The sequence below is a fragment of the Oryzias latipes genome, chromosome 4, assembly GCF_053564925.1.
Source record: "Oryzias latipes strain Hd-rR chromosome 4, Olatipes_Hd-rR_3.1".
Classification (NCBI taxonomy): Eukaryota; Metazoa; Chordata; class Actinopteri; order Beloniformes; family Adrianichthyidae; genus Oryzias; species Oryzias latipes.
This window is the reverse complement of record NC_136240.1, coordinates 25102076-25119528: the sequence shown is the minus strand read 5'-3', so window position 1 is coordinate 25119528 and position 17453 is coordinate 25102076.

The window sequence follows — 17453 nt, the reverse complement described above, 5'->3', positions numbered from 1 at the left end:
TTTCCGGATCACCCTCCGCTCACGAAAACATCCGGCTGCAACCGGAACCATTTACTGGTGACGTTGAAGCCTGCGGAGGATTCCTCCTCCAATGCGAGCTGATTTACCAACAAGCCCCCCGTCATTATCAGTCGGATCACAGTAAAATATCACTGATCGTCAACTCTCTACGCAATAAAGCCCTCCAGTGGGCCCAGGCTTTCCTCTCCTCCAATCCCATAAGCCACCTCACTTATGAACGTTTCCTCAGAGAGTTCCAGTTAATTTTCGACCAACCACGCAAACAGGACGAAGCAACCCGTCGGTTACTCGCGCTCAGGCAGCGTAACCGCTCGGTGAGTGAACACGTTATAGATTTCCGTATTCTGGCGGTCGAGGCAGGCTGGCCCGACGCAGCTTTGAAGGGGATCTTTTACCAGTCTTTAAATGAACAAATTAAGGATCATCTGTGTTCTCAACCCGAAGCCCGGTCATTTGAGGAACTGGTTTCTGCGGCACTCCGCTCTGATGTTCGCCTGCGGGAGCGTCAAAGGGAACGAGGGCCCGTTTTCCAGCGTGCCGCAACCACCACATCCTCCAACTTCTCACACGCTGTTCACGCCACCCCTCTCGACTCCCTCAGCCCCTCTAGACCTCCAGACGAGCCTATGCAGGTTGGACACTCTCGACTGTCTGAAGAGGAACGCCGCAGACGGCGCATGGAGGGGGCCTGTTTCTATTGCGGAGCAAAGGGCCACATTGTCATCTCCTGCCCGCTTCGTTTAAACACCCGAACCCCTCGCTAGGAGACAGGCTGCGAGGGGTAACAAACATCTACCTGGCCGGTAATAATTTTTTACTAATCCCTGTCAAGTTAAGTCACGATCTCCAAGTGCATGAGTTACGGGCCCTGGTCGACTCCGGGGCCGAGCAGAGTTTAATTGACCAGCAACTTGTTAATGAACTGTCGATTCCCACAGAACCCCTGGAGAACCCCATCGAGGCTTCCGGTTTAGGCGGTCAACTCTTATCCCGCATCACCCACCGCACCAAACCCATCCTGCTCATTACTTCTGGCAACCATCGTGAGTCTATCCGTTTCCTCATCACCAAGTCCATCCATACTCCCATAGTACTCGGGTTTTCCTGGCTAAAACTGCATAATCCTCAATTTAATTGGGCTCAAGGGACTATAATCCAGTGGAGCCCATATTGCCTCGCTAATTGTCTTCTCTCTGCTCTCCCTTCCGTTACTTCTCCTAACGCTGAGTGTCATAGCCAAGTCGATTTGTCCAACATTCCTCGTTGTTATCATGATTTAAAAGCAGTATTTTGCAAAACCAAAGCTAGTGCTCTCCCACCTCATAGACCTTATGATTGCGCCATAAACCTGATGCCTGGCGCTCCATTGCCCAAGGGCCATTTGTTTAATCTATCTGGACCAGAAAAGACAGCCATGGAGAACTATGTACAGGAAGCCCTCGCCCTGGGGCACATTCGACCCTCCTCCTCCCCCGTGGGAGCAGGCTTTTTCTTCGTGCAGAAAAAAGACAAGTCCCTCCGACCATGCATTGATTATCGCGAACTAAATCAAATCACCGTAAAAGACAAATACTCACTGCCATTAATCACCTCTGTTTTTGATTCCGTCCAGAAGGCTCGCATATTCACAAAGTTAGATCTCCGCAATGCCTACCACTTGGTCCGAATTAAGGAAGGGGACGAGTGGAAAACTGCCTTTAACACCCCGTTAGGGCATTACGAATATTTAGTAATGCCTTTCGGCCTCACCAACGCCCCGGCAGTTTTCCAAAGGCTAGTTAACGATGTCCTTCGGGACTTCATTAATCGATTCGTCTTTGTCTATTTAGATGATATTCTTGTCTACTCCCACGATCTGGCTCAACACGAGCATCACGTTCGGCTGGTGTTGGAGAGACTATTGGAAAATCAGCTTTTCGTTAAGCATGAAAAGTGCGAATTTCATTCCCCCACTGTACAGTTTCTCGGTTACATTATCGAGGCTGGCTGCATACGCCCTGATCCATCCAAAATAGAAGCTGTTACCAACTGGGAACCTCCAACCAGCCGTAAGAAGCTACAGCAATTCCTGGGCTTTGCTAACTTTTACAGACGCTTCATACGCAATTACAGCAGTATTGCTTCTCCCCTTACACGCCTCACTTCCATAAAGCATCCCTTTGTCTGGTCCAACGAAGCCCAACAGGCCTTCAACAGGTTAAAGAAACTGTTTGTCTCTGCCCCGATCCTCATCCAACCTGACCCCTCACGGCAATTTATCGTTGAGGTCGATGCCTCTGACTCTGGGGTGGGCGCTGTCCTCTCACAGAAGGAGGAGAGTTCTGGGAAACTCAAACCTTGTGCGTTTTTCTCTCGCAAGCTGTCCCCTTCTGAGCAGAATTACGACGTTGGCAACCGGGAACTCTTAGCCATCAAACTTGCCCTGGAGGAGTGGCGTCACTGGTTGGAGGGAGCCGAGCAGCCTTTCATCGTCTGGACGGACCATAAAAACCTGGCATACCTACGCTCCGCGAAAAGACTCAACTCCAGGCAAGCTCGTTGGTGTCTTTTCTTTGACCGGTTTCGCTTCACCATACAGACCAGGCTCCCGCAACACCAAACCCGATGCCCTCTCCAGGAAATACAGTCCGTCTGAGAACACTCTATCATCAATCCTCCCTTCATCCTGCATCATAGGAAGTGTCACCTGGGATATCGAGGCCAAGGTTCTTCAAGCCCTGGAAGGGGACTCTGACCATCCACCCGCCTCCAGGGGCACACTGTTTGTACCCGCTCATCTCCGCTCCGAAGTCATCACTTGGGGTCACGCGTCTCGTCTGGCGTGCCATGGGGGGGTCCACCGTACCCTCCATTTACTTCGTAAGAGGTTTTATTGGCCGTCTATGGAGAAGGATATTAGGGAGTATATCTCGGCGTGCACCACCTGCGCCCGATCCAAGACGTCCTCCTCGGCTCCGGCGGGGTTGCTCCACCCACTTCCTACGCCCAGCAGGCCCTGGTCCCACTTGGCAATGGACTTTGTCACCGGGTTACCCCCATCAGCAGGTAACACCGTCATACTCACAGTCATAGATCGATTTTCCAAGATGGCCCACTTCATTCCGCTCCCTCAACTACCCACTGCCACCGAAACTGCTGATATCATGACCAAGCAGGTTTTCCGTCACCATGGCATCCCCCTGGACATTGTCTCTGACCGTGGCCCGCAGTTCATTTCTCAGGTCTGGAAGGCCTTCTGTACGGCCTTGGGGGCCACGGTCAGCCTCACATCTGGCTACCATCCTCAGTCCAACGGCCAAGCGGAGAGAGCGAACCAGGAACTGGAGGCAGCTCTCCGCTGCTTGGCGGCACAGAACCAGCAGGACTGGTCCCAATATCTCGTGTGGATTGAGTATGCCCATAATGCTCATCCCTCCACTGCCACTGGGCTCTCTCCCTTTGAGGCCGCCCTCGGGTACTCACCACCTCTGTTTCCGTCACAGGAACTGGACTTGGCGGTGCCTTCCGTACAACATCACATCCAGCGGTGCCAACGCATCTGGGCACAGGCTAAGGCTGCTCTCCTCCGCACCAAAGAGAGCAACTGCCGCATCGCCAACCGTCACAGGGTGGTGGGACCCGAGTACCAACCTGGCCAAAGGGTCTGGCTCTCCACACGTAATATCCCCATCCAAGCCACCTCCAAGAAACTGGCTCCACGATTCATCGGACCTTACGTCATAGAGAAACTCATCAACCCCACCTGCGTCCGACTCCGTCTTCCCAAGGCTCTGAAAGTTCACCCGTCATTTCATGTTTCCCAGATCAAGCCAGTTCTGGACAGTCCTCTGTGCCCGCCGTCCGCTTCCCCGCCACCCGCCCGGCTCATCGACGGTGCTCCGGCTTACGACGTCAATCGGATCCTGGATGTCCGCCGTCGGGGTCGCGGATTCCAGTTCCTGGTCGACTGGGTGGGTTACGGGCCGGAGGAGCGCTCCTGGATTTCCCGCTCTCTCATTTTGGACCCCTCGCTCATTGAGGATTTCTACCGGGCCCACCCAGATCGCCGCCCTTGACCGCCTGGAGGCGGCCGTTGAGGGGGGGGTACTGTCATGGTGCCTCTGTCAGACTCCTTCCCCCTCTCCTCTCCGCTTGGTTCCTGATTATCCCCAGCTGCTTCCACTCACCTCATCGACACACCTGCCTTCTTAAGGAGCTCCAGGATCTTCATTCAACGCCAGTCCGTTGCCCCTGATGGTGCATATTTGGCCTCACGTCAAGTTCATGCTTTGTTGCCTTGCCTTAAGCCAAGTAGTTAACATATGCTGTCTTACCTGTCTCCAGGAAACCTCAGCCACGAGTGGTCACCCACAGCAGCCGTAATCCGGACTCCTCTACTGGTCTGTTCCCTTCATCCTCACCACGAGCCTCTGCCGAACCAGCTGCCTCACGAGACGGACTCACGCTGCCGACTCCAGACCCGAACGAGCAGTTCCACCAGTGACGCCACGAGCCGCAGTTACATTCTCGGACCTCCAGTAACAGATACCTACCTGTCTGGCCCTCATATTAAATCTACCTTCTCGCCAAGACATCTCTGTCCTGTGTCTCATTCCGGGTTTCAGCATCTGGGTCTCAGTCGTTCTATAGTCATGACAAGGTGTCCAGTTTCAATTTTAGGTTGAATGTTTGTTTTCTATTGGCAGGTGGAGGGCCATATTTTGTCAGAACTTTATAATGCAAGGAATGAAGACTTGATGACGTGCTTGTCACCTCTCAGGCTTCATTTTCACCATTCAGAATCTTTTGTGTGACATCAAGGACACAGAGGGACACACATGGGACGTCTACGGGAAAAATCAATATCTGAACACAAGAGCAAGAATTATTGCTGCAAGAAAAAAAGTTACACTTTTTCTTTTTAACATGTCACCAGGGTGTGTCTATGCACACTTTTTCATGGACACCAGTTGACCTTTGTCTGCTGTTTCTCATTTTATGGTATTGCAAGGGAATTGTTACAGCCCAATGAGGCTACATACAAACTAAAAGTCAGGCCAAGTATATGGGACAATAACCTATAAAGAGGACACCAGAAGACATTCAGGAACAGCCTTTTATTGGATGGATGACACAAGCAAATACCGTGTCCTGAAAAGAAGATAAATGATTAGCCACAATGACAAATCCAACACTGGTTTTGACTTTCAGGCCCCTTCTCTTGACAAAATGCACAACAAAACTCCAAAGAGTAAGTGATGGCCTAAAACCTGTCGTAAAAAGAAACTAGTGTTTTTTTATATAACCCTTGTGCAATCTCAGATGACCCCACCCTTGCATTGACGTGATCTCCCTACCATGACAAAGGTGGATAAAGGTGGAAAGATTTCATGTAATCCATGGACACCAGTGAAGATCACAAATCATTGAAGAAAAAAGGTTCAGAGCACTGTCTAGTGGGTCTAGATAGCCCAACACCCAATGTTAAAGTGCCTAGGATAGCACAAGGGTTACAAAAGGTAAAATGAAGATGGAAATAAAAAGAGATGGTTGGGTAAATACACTCGGTAGTTAGGTACACATTGCTACTACCGGGTTGGACCCCTTTTTATCTTCAGAACTGCCTTAATCCTTGGTGACATAGATTCAACAAGGTACTGGAAACTTTCCTCAGAGAGTTTGGTCGATATTGACATGATAGCATCACACAGTTGCTGCAGATTTGTCGGCTGCACATCCATCCACATCCACATCCCAAAGGTGATCTATTGGATTGAGATCTGGAGACTGTGGATGCCATTTGAGTCCAGTGAACTCATTGTTATGTTCAAGAAACCATTCTGAGATGATTCCAGCTTTATGACATGGTGCCTTATCCTGCTGGAAGAAGCCATGAGAAGATGGTACATTGTGGTCATAAAGGGATGGACATGGTCAGCAACATTACTCAGGTAGATTGTGGCACTGGAACCATGCTCAGTTGGTACTAAAGGGCTCAAAGTTGGCCAAGAAAATAAAAAACATCGCCCTTACTATTATACCACCACCACAATTGATACAAGGCAGGATGGGTTCATGCTTTCATGTTGTTGACACCAAATTCTGACCCTACCATCTGAATGTTGCAGCAGAAATGAAGATTCAACAGATCAGACAACATTTTTCCAATCATATATTGGCAATATTGGTGATCCTATGTAAAGTGTCCTGTTCTTAGCTGACAGAAGTGGTACCTGGTGTGGTCTTCTGCTGCTGTAGTCCATCTGCCTCAAGGTTGGACAGGTTGTGCGTTCAGAGATTCTGTTCTGCAGACCTTGGTTGACACCAGTGATATTTGAGTTCCTGTTGCCTTTCTATCAGCTGGAACCAGTCTGGTCATTCTCCTTTGACCTCTGACATCAACAAGACATTTCCACCCACAGACCTGCTGCTCACTGGTTATTTTCTCTTTTTTGGACCATTCTCTGTAAACCCTAGAGATGGTTGTGGGTAAAAATCCCAATAGATCAGCACTTTCTTCCATTTCTGAAATACTCAACAACCATGCTACGTTCTGAGTCACTTCAATCATCTTTCTTCCTCATTCTGATGCTCGGTTTGAACTGCAGGAGATCGTCTACACGCCAAAGTGCATTGAGTTGCTGCCATGTGATTGGCTGACTAGAAATTTGCCTTAACGAGCAGTTCAAGAGGCCAGTGAGTGTAGATCCTAACACAGACCTCAACTAGAACTGAGCTGCCTTCCTCCTGCAGGCCACTTTTTCAGTCGGATCCATCTCAACGGAATGACAACTTGCAATGCTGTCATTTTACATGTGACCTTCCTCAAGGGGAGGACTACTGCTGTATTTGTAAGTTGCAGATGGTTTCTGTAAGGATGTGTGGGATGCTGGTTGGTGCAAATCCCATGTTTCCAGAGCACCATGTACTCTTGCGGCAGAGATCGGCACTTTTCAACTTAATGAGGCCGTGTACTGCCCACCTCATTTACTCTAAAATACACGTTGTGGGGACGAGAGAAGAGTTTCATCAGAAATCACTTGACAGGAACCCAAACAGAAACATCAACTTTAAACTATTGCCAAAAAAGGGATAAGGAGGCAAAATGAGGAGAAAGTGTGAGCTTGTGCTTCTTTGTGATTTGTTAAAGTCGCTCTGTGAGCATTCGGGGTCACTGGGGACGGGGGAGGGGGTAGTGATGGTAAGGGAACCACTCTTTCTCTGTCCGGAGGGGAACAGCTCATGCTTGACTAAGTCTTTGCATCCTCACTGAGCCAATCTATATGCTCTTTTCTTCTCCTCTTGTTTCTGACCCCGAAAGTGTGTCAATGCCAGTCACTTTATTTGTTTCTGATGCTGCGGCTCTCTGCGTGTGAACGCGCATCCCTATTTGGAGGCATTTTTCTCACGCGTTGAATGCTGCATCACGCCTGCAACGCACAGCGCCTCTGCACATTGTGCACGTCCCTCCAGAGGTCTAATTACATGTAGCTTGAAAGTGCAACCCCCTCCCATGTCAGAGACAGAATATAAATCACAGACAGTCATTAGAGGAAAAATATGCGTCTTTTTTCTCCTTTTTTTTTCAAGCTTGGCAACACAACATAAAGACATGACAAATAAAAGCAATAAACTATTTATTGTCTCATGGTTAGAAGCATCTCCGCACACAGACAGGAATGGCATTTACGCAAACAAATTGGCTGTAAACGCTTTTTATTTGAAACTGGAGATATAATTAGAAACTTGTGGTCTTCACGAACGGGGATCTGTATGGACGTGTGTGTGTTCAAGCCTGCGTTTGTTTGTTTGTTTGTTTTTTCTTCCTCCTTGCTGGCTTTTCTCCTCTTCACGTCACTTCAAGCAGCTCCCAAATGTTTTGTGTCAGAAACACAGTTCACATGAGGAATGTGGAAAGTGGCTGTGGCAAAAATACATTGCACTATATGGTCAGGAAATATGAATTTGACACGAGAAAGACGCGCAGAGTCAACAGAAACAAACTGCATTTTGGACCCAGAAGCCCACAAAGGAGACAGAAACCTGCCCTGTGAGTTTTAATGTGAAGGAATGAATTTTTGAATGACTCACAAAAATCAAACTGTTACAGTATAAATCGCTATGAAGCATCAGATGTTCATTTCAGCTAACATTCATGAGCGGCACGATGGCTCAGCAAGGTTGTGTCAGGAAGGGTGTACAAATCTGTGCCAAACCACCTGTGGGAACCCCTGAAAGGCGCCGAAAGGTGAACAACAACACCATAAGAGAGAAAAACAGACAGAAGTTTATCCACTGAAGCCCTTTAATAATGGGTTTTACATTTTAGCAAAACTTTTAAAAGCTAGGATTTTGTTTCCTAATTTGATGAGAACAAAGAGACTAAACTAATATGGATCCTTGGCAAGACCTTTTTTTTCCTCTAAGACAGAAAAATCTGGACAATCTCCAAAAAATTCTGGGCAAATGTTCTTTGAACTGATGAGATGGAGAGGCTTTCAGTAACGTGGACTTAAACTAACAAAGGTTCAGAAAAAAAGATCATGGCGATAGTCAAACATTATCTTTGAGTTTGGAGTTAGCGTAGTCACAGTAAAAAAGATTTTAAGGTTTCAGTCTGTTTTTTATGTGTTGCAAAATGCAACATGTGATTGAGAGTTACAGTATTGTAAATATGCTAATGTGGATAATATTTAGTGGCGTCAAACTTTCTTTACATATTTTTAACAAGGTTGGGAGTTAGCGCAGTCACAGAAACATTTGTTTAGTTGTATCAGTCTTTTTTTACATTTTGCAAACTGCCTTGGGAGTTACAGGTTTTGTGAATACGCTAAAGCAGCTAACACTTGTGGCTAATGTGTGGAATGTTACAAACAAGTTTTACTTGAAGGCAGTTAAAAAAGTCTGACTGACTGATGGACTTATCTTTGACTTGTCTGGCTTAGTCCGCCTTATGTAAGACAGAAGTTGGAAAACAGACCATTCATGGACAATGCGGCCTTTAGTGGGGAAAATACAGTACATTTACACAGTTTCAATGCACCGTTTTTGGGGAACAGTTCCTTGAAGGTCTACCACGGAAGACACAAGCTTTGTTGAAATGACATAATCTTCTTTTTTTACCCCACGACTGACAAGGGTCACAACTTTTATTTACTTTACCAGCCTTTTGATGCTCCAAACACACAGAACCACAACAGCCACCATTCATTTTTCTCCACTGAGCGTTAAACTGGATCAGCTATTAATTATTCCTGTAACGGTCTTCCAGTCCACTTAAAACAGTCTGCAGAGCTGAACATCCTTTACAAAATCACTGGTGTGAGGAGCCGAGGAATATGTATGTGTCTGTTGTCATGGTAATCACTGACACAGAGTAGCTTGTAACCCAAGTGTATGAATTTTACCTTGCATAACACCATTACTCTTTATCCTCACTCTGCCTTTATTTAAAAAAAAAAAAGCAGCGAAGAAAATATAATCAAAGGGTTCAGAAAGGCAGCAGGTTCTGTGCAAAAGCTTAGAAAATGTTAGTCAGAATCCCAGCGATTTTATGTTATCCTAAATAGAATAATAAAAAAAAAGATTCTGATTCTGAATGTCCAGAGTTACAGGAAGGCCAAACAAGACTGTTTATTTCTGTAAAAGCCCAACTGAGCTTCAGAACAGATTGTTGACAGACTACAAGGTGCTCAATGTACCTGGGGGGGGGTCTTCGGTAGACTCGCAGCAACGCACAACTTTGCAAAAAAGGCAGACTTAGGGAATGACACAAGGGCAACTCATTGTTATGGAAAACCTAAAGTCTGCAAAATGAACGTGGAGGCATTACATAGTTCTTTGTGTTTTTAAAAGAGTGGCTTGATTTCAGATTTGATTGATATGAATGTAAGTGTAACAAGTTCATCTCACTTTGAGCGGTGGCATATAGACCACATGTGTTGTAACTTATTTTTGTGTCATTTTTCACAAAGTTGTCTGAATTTTAACGAAACCAGGTTATGTCTTGAAACAGGTTCATACTTTGCATGAGGTCGTTGCTTTAAAAATAAAGTTAAATGAAGACAAGAGAATCTTGTTTGTGTTGTTTTTCCCTTGAGAATTTGGAAATGAGAGGAAAAAAAGTCAAATAAAGAAACTATTAAGTAAGTAAAGTAAAGTTATCAGTTACTTTTTAGAAGTAATTTACCCTGCACTGACCATAATCCCCCTTGTTTCTTTAACACACACCCCTACCCCATCCCCAACCAAACCTGGCCTGAAGCTGGTCACAATTTAACTTTATGAGTTGGAGTTAAGATCTGAATCCTCTTACGGAGGACTTTCCAGTGAAGCTCTCTCTGATCTGGTCCTCACTGCAACACTGCCTTTTAGAATAAAATACAGGAAGGTGTGCTTCAAGTGTGTCAGGACAGGAAGAGGAAACGGGTCTTCTTGACAGCCTGGAATTGGCCCAATCTTGGCCCAAAGTGTCACCTAAGTTGATCAAGCTGCGAGGTGAGAACGCTTCTGTCCACGCACGGCTTGACATGAAAGAACTTGTGACCTGAAGGCAGACGAATGAGGTCCCAAGATGACAGAAAGAGGGCGTAGTGAGCCTTAGCAGAGCAGAACCCCCCCATGGAGAGACCTGACCACAAACAAATGCATCATGGTTCCACCACAGAACCTCCACTGTCAAGAAATATAAAAATCCACAACCGGTTGGCTTAATGTGACCGTCTTTTACTCCTCTTTGGTTTTTTCCCCCCCAGATATTTTTCAAACGGTGTCACTTAACCAGCGACAGAGAGCGGTTCAGATCCCCCTCATGCTATATTGAAAACAGATACTACAGCACAAACCCTCCCACCCACCCCCCATTATGGCAATTGATAAAGTATGCCAGGTTTTAAAAGCATGCATGGGATTTAAAGGAGTGCAATAAAACGCTGCTCCCTACAGACAACGTTAGCTTGGATTACAGCAAGAAAATGGATCTTTTATTATCTTGCTTTCCAGGAAAGTCTTTTTGCTGTTCTTTACTTCCAGATTAAGTAATCTGATGCTCTTTATGTAATAAAAGCATCATCCAATCTGCATAAGTGTTTGCCAGTTCAAAGCAAGGTATCATCATCCCCTTCAACAGAAAGGAACTTCCACAATGAGTGCATCCTCTTCATCAACAGGTGGGGGATGGCTAGATGGTGCATACTTACAGCGCTTCTTAGAAGGCCCAAGGTGCTTTACAGTCACAGACCCATTCACCCGTACTCACAAACACACACACACACATTCACACACCGCTGTTCTGTTGTATCAGAAATCGGCCGCTCTACCTCAGCACCACGGCGGCCCCCAAAGAAGCAAACACACAAGAACTTTGAATGCCTGCTGTAAGAAAGAGACAAGTTTAACACCATAGCAATGCCACATACACATGTGGAAGGTAGAGTCAAAATAAGTATACAGCGAGGAAAACACGTCCATCGTAGGAGGACATCAGGTATCCTAAAGCCTTGGTCCCAACTTCCACTAGTCTGTGGAAGGAAAATGGGCAAACTTGTACGACATCAAGGTCGTAAACCAACAGTGAGCCCATCGAACAAAAATGTTCATGCACATTTTTTCTACAATCATGCTGCAAGCAACAGGTCGCTGCGACAAATGTGTGGGTTGGTTTCAGATTTAATTAAACTTTTTTTTTCCTTTTTGTTATCTGTTTTTAATTGTTAAGCACTTCGAGCTGCATTGCATTTTCTTTTAAATAAAGCTTCATTGATTGATAGGTAAAATCGATAGTTCCAAGAAAAGACTCTTGTTGTACACCTTGGCTTACAGTAGTCAGGATAAATTTAAGTTCATATCAAGAAGCACAACTAAAAAGCTTAATAAGGTTGAAATACTTTACTCCATTTCTCTACAATGAAAAAGATATAGTAAAACATTGCTTTGCTCCACATTGGTAAAATTATTCTTCTAATTATGATCACACATATTTTTAGTTTAAGTCATACATTTGGCCATAGGGAAGGATAATTCATAGCTACCCGAGTTGGAAAACCAAACCAAAAAGTTAAGACAAACTTAACTTTTCCCTATTTAAAGTCATACTGAGCCTCAAACCTTCTGGAAAACAATTTACCCATCAGTCTCCTGGCCTCAAAATGACCAAATTAATGGGGTCTGGGTATTGTGGCGAAGGCAGATGTTCGCCGCACAAACGGGCATCCTGCGCACCGAGACATCCCCGTTGTATGTGTTTTACCGAATTAAAAAGCAATGAGTGGCAACATTAGTGGTGATGTTAGATGTCAGCCCTGATTATGGGGGAAATGAGAGTTTCATCCAGCAGCGGTTCCGTACGTTTACGTCCTTCCTCGTGGTGCACATTCAGATCACTTGAAGGCCACAAATTAATCCAGATGCAACCATAACCCTGAAGAAATTGGTCCCAAGCTCACCAGAGGATCACACCACCACCCTCTTACCCTCTGATAGACGAGGCCTGTCGTCACTCCGAGCGCCCCGACTGAATTAAGGAGCACAAGATGATTTTCCTCCACGCAGAACTGGCAGCACATGTTATTTATGCTGCCTCGCTGCGAGCCACAGTCAACGTGATTCAATGCAATTATATGTTGATCGTGTTGCTGATGGGGAAAGCAAACCAACTGCGTGGAGGGAGATGAAAAGTGGCTTTGGTGGCTGGGCTGCTCAATAAAAGCAAAGTGGACATGGGGCAGGCAGTCTTGGAATTTTTCGGCTGCAGTGTAAGGATGTTTATGAAGTTGCAACAGCCTTCCCAGTTGATAACAGAGCGCCGTTTGGCTGCTGGAAGGAATGCTTAATCAATCTCAGTCCAGTTCAGCCCAATGGAATTTGCTGAATGTCATAAAACAAAACATGTAAGGGAGATGCAAACAAATTAGACCGAGTCCACTGCTCAAAGGAGAGTCTGCATGAACATTAGGGGCTTAAATTTACTGAAAATTTAAATTATAGTATTTGGATACTGAAAAGGATTTTGGCCTGAGACTGAAGAGTAAGGGCGATGCCACAACAGGAAAATATTCTATACCTTTTTTTTCCCTGTGACAATATACACAAATGTGATCTGTACAACAAACGCAATTGGCACGTCAGGGGCATCCAGTTTTAATGGTACGTCAATGTACAGGCGCGATCTGCAATAGTGTTAGTGTCATCATGTGGGAGAGACTTTTCAACATAAATGATGTAATAAAGACCTAGATAATCTGAAAACGAGAAGCTCGAGGGTCAATCCAACCTGCAGCTTTAATCCAAATTTGTAAGAAAATATATTTACTGCACTGAAACCAACTACAAGTGTGAATATCTGACAGAACACTTATACAACACGTAAGGGTGAAGTAGTTGAGAGGGGAGGCACATCGGGCAGATGTTTTTTTTGTTTGTTTTTTTTAAGTGCTCAGTGGCTCTGTGTCAAACTGGACAAGGCTGCATGTGGAAAATGTTTCCTGTGTTCCTGAAACTTCTGTCCAATCAGATGGTCTGAATACTGTGACCAATGAGTTATATCGCTAGAGGAGACACGCCCGCTTGGGACGCCTGGCCAACGGTGGCTGAGCGCAACGCCATCTTGGTGAGGTCGACGGCGCCCACATGACAATGCTTTCTATAGCCTTTGGTGGTATCTATGTAGCTTTATCTATATTTATACATATGTATAAATATCATATATATATAAACATCATTTGTTGTTGTTAAATAAGAGAAACAGTCAGCCTTAAAAGCTCGAACTTGAATGAAACATGCATAGTTACAGGACTTTTTACAAATAAAAACAATTATTACAAAGAATTTTTAAAAATAATTTCTAAACATTTAGAAGTTTTAGACCTCTTAAACATGTAATTTAAATTATTTAGAAAAGCCCTGTCATGGTTTGGGTTTCTTTTGTCTTGGTTTTTGATTTATTTCTTGTTCTGTCATGTTTGGTTCTGTTTCCTGTTTTATTTTGAAAGGTGTTCTGTTTGGTCATGTTCCTGAGTTTTACTTCCTGGTCCCTATCTGTCCTGATCATGTTCACCTGTGTCTTGTCTGCCCTGTCTGTATTTAAGTCTCGTCTCTCCCTTCCTCTTGTGCTGGTCCATTAATGTCTCTAACGTTTTCATGTCATAGCGTCATTTATTTCTTGGATGTTTCCATGTTTCATGCCATGCCACGCCACGCCACAGTAAGTCTAGTTTTTTTTTTATTATCCTGCTCGGCAGCGCCTTTTGTTTGCAATAAACCCACTTGCCTTGGAACCATGTGCCTACTGCCTCTGCGTCTGGGTCCTACCTGCTCTCCTGCCCCCCACACCCTGACAAGCCCAACAATGTCAACAAGTCAATAATAATAATAATAAATCAATAATACGACAATAAATAATAACAATAATAATAATAATAAATCAATAATATGTCAATAAATGATAACAATAATAATAATAATAATAATAATAATAATAATAATAATAATAATAACAAGTCAAATAATAATAATAATAATAATAATAATAACAAGTCAATTAATAATATTAATAATAATAACAATAAAATAACAAGTCCACAAAAAGTCCAAAAGTCAACAATAGATTTACCCTAAAAAAAGAAAAACAATAGATTTACCAATTCATGTGAGTGATAAATTTGGTGTGACACAGATGGTATGTTCACATGCATGCACAGCAGCAGTGACTTGACCTCACCAAGATGGCGGTGCTCTACTCCCATGAGGAATCACGTGATGTCTCCTCTAGCGATATAACTCATTTACTGTGATGTTGCCTAAGCCTGCTAGAAGGCCCTGCTGACACCAACTCAAAATCTGATTGGTTGAAGGAAATTAATGTCCAACATTGATGTTGCATTATAGGACCTTCAGTACTGTTAGTGCAAGTCTCTTTAGCTCTGACCCTGCCTAGCAACAAAGGACAGCTGAAATGCGATTGGTTAAATGGTCCAATGTGAAAACACATGGCTGTCTGGAAGCAGCATAACCATCATGAACACAATAAAAGAGAATGGACAGACAAATTAGAATGATTTTATGAGTATGCATGGACAAAATATAATTAACACATGATTCAGATATTATCAGGCCTTCACAGAAGGCCTTGAAGGCCCTGAAGGCCCACCACTGCTAGATTGTTGCATAAAGACGCGGTACGACGGCATTGCCTGTTCGTCTTAAGTGCGTGTAACTTACATTTTACTTACAAACACTTCATGATACCCTTGCCAAACAAGCTGAAAAATTGCTTTAGGTCGGTGCCAGCAGTGACTAATCGTATTTCATCGTTTCTTTATAGCCAAACTACAAATTGCACAAGATAACATTTTGGAGATTTGAAGCCTGAAATGTGGATCTCTGTGGATGAATCCTTCAGCTCTGATCGATCAAGCTGTCAGAAAACGTGAGAAAACGTTTTGTCGTCGTCGTTTCTCCAAGAGCCTCGGTGGTGAAACGAAACATCGCAAATAATTCCTGTCAGCTTTGCGATGAAGGGCTAAACAAACCGAAGGGTCTGCTGTGTTGGTTCAAAGCGGGCGAAGCGTGCCAAAAGTCTCTCTCTGTGGAATTTATCTAAACCTCCCAGGCGGTTTAGGTAAGTCAAACCTGGGAGAGACACCCAGACAATAAACAAGCCAAAGGTCAAGAGCTGATTATTTGAGGCACGAAAATAAAATAAAAAAAAGTCAAGAAAATAAGAAAAGTAATCTTAGCAGGAGAAATTTTCTAGCTGTTCTGGAGGAGTTTCTTCCCCTCTGCTTGTTTTTCATATTGCAGTCTCAACACTTATTCTGCTTCTGTGGTGGAAATCGCACAATGGCCGACACTGATTGCTTTATTTTCTCAGTGTGTACCCCTTCTCGTGTTTGTTATTGCAGAACTGGAGGATATGTTGTTCTGGTTGGGGAGGGGAGGTGGTCTCGGCAGAGCTGAGCTTGCACAATTTGAATATTTTGTCTATGATCATTTAAAATCCTGCGGGGGTGATGATAGGTTGGGATTGGGGGGGGTCTGGGATGCCTGGAGGCGAGGTTTGGGTAGACGGACAGGAAACATGGTGGTGGGGGGGTCTGGGGTTCACAGCTTGCAAGATCGTTAGGTCTGCTCAGACTATGTGAAAGGTGAGTATCACTATAAACACGTTCAGGTATGCGGTGTCGCACGTGCTCAGTTGCTGGACGGTCTGCCGTCTGACTCCTATTAGAGCTTAAAAAAAAAAAAAGTAAATCTCTGCTGCTTTGCAGATAATCGCAGATCCACAGGTGCAACATCCACCCTTCAGTGGGTTTATAGGTCTGTCTTGAGGTTGTGGAAATACCTGGAATACCTAAAGGTCCAGTTGTTTTTAGCGGGTCTGATTTAGCTGAATGTGACATCCTTTTCCAAAAGAGTGGACTCTCTGAATCATCAATTGGCAAAAAAGTTCCTTCCATGTAAATGGCTTCACTTTGTGCAAAAATGACTCCTAAATCAGATGGGTGATTGTGCTGAGGCCTAAACATGAAAACAAAGACCTCCACCCCTGCAGGACATTTAGGTCAGGAAGGATGAAGAAAAGTCACTGGGCAACAAGGTAGAATCAATAGTAAAAGGAGGGAATTCAAAGAGGGAAGCAGGTGTCTCAAAATGATCTCACTTTGATTTCAGAAACTGCAGACTATGTGAAATTTGGAGTCAAATGCCTGCGTTACCCAGGTGACCCACATCTGTGCATCCAGAACTGTAGATTCTCTTTCTTGTCTCAAATTTGACTCAGTGTAGTTTCTTGGGATTCAAGCTTTACTCAGATCTGTCTCAATGTCTATTTACATAAATTTTATGTTTAAACTGTTATTTATACACCAGAAAGTATGGCGTGCAATGATTAATCGACTTAATGGATGAATCGATTGAAATTCCTGCGATCCAAACAGATCGATGTGGAAAAACAACAGTGGGCTGAACTTGATGAAAATTAAATGTGAATGAATTTGCCAAAAATTCTTGTTTACTTCTTTGTTTGTACATATATATAATTTACACTTGATTATGTTGCAAGAACAAAGGAATGTGGAAAACTTCACCTGCACTGTTCAGCACCCAGGTATTTATCTCTGAGTCTCTGAGCCAAAATTGGATTGTTCAACCACAAATTATCATATGAATCCATTTGTTGCTAAAACGAATCATTATACCTCTAGCAGAAAGGTAAACCAAATTACTAGAGGTCATTAAAGTTAAATGTTCCTTTTTCAGCAGGTCTGAGTTCTTTCATTGTTGTCATGGCAACTACACTAGGCAGACCCAGATGTTGGAACCCGGAAGGAAGACAGGAGGAAGGTGAAGGTAAGTAATGGAATTTATTTATTTCCAGTGGTAAGTTGTTTAGTTGTGGCAGTTGGGCGGCGTGGAAGGAGAACCGTCGAGGTTTCCGGAGCGTGACTTGCGGTTCG